The sequence below is a fragment of the Condylura cristata genome, unplaced genomic scaffold, assembly GCF_000260355.1.
Source record: "Condylura cristata isolate star-nosed mole 26May11 unplaced genomic scaffold, ConCri1.0 scaffold00018, whole genome shotgun sequence".
NCBI classification, from domain to species: domain Eukaryota; kingdom Metazoa; phylum Chordata; class Mammalia; order Eulipotyphla; family Talpidae; genus Condylura; species Condylura cristata.
Window position 1 is genome coordinate 757327 of NW_004567119.1, and position 553 is coordinate 757879.

Below are 553 nucleotides of genomic sequence, written 5' to 3' on the forward strand. Positions count from 1 at the left end.
AAAGAAAGAAAGAAAGAAAGAAAGAAAGAAAGAAAGAAAGAAAGAAAGAAAGAAAGAAAGAAAGAAAGAAAGAAAGAAAGAAAGAAAGAAATCAGTATTGGTGCACAGGAACACATCCTTCTCCAGGATCCTTTAGAGTTAGAGGAAATTCCAAGTTTAATATTTTTATATCAGCTCCCAGTACCATTTCTTTTAAATGCTCCATTCTACCACATCCTGCAACCAGTTTGCTTTTATTGCGCCACCGTCAGTGCGGGCTTTCAAAGCGAGCTTTCTTCTTCAGTGAGAGAGACTGAATTTGAGAAAATCTTCTCCGTAGGACGCATTCTGGCAGGTATCGGGGGTGAGGGTCAGGGCTGCACGGTGCATTTTCACGCTCACACTAAGCGGAGTTGAGCAGACTGTGAAAAGGGTACGTGGAGAAAATGGAAGCGCTTCTTCCATTTCCGCTCGCGCCTGTGCGCGGAGGAGCTTTGCATTGCCCAGACTTGCGGCGCGTCCCCGCTGAGACGGCCGGTGGCGAAGAACCAGGCGTCGCCCCCGGCAGTCAGTG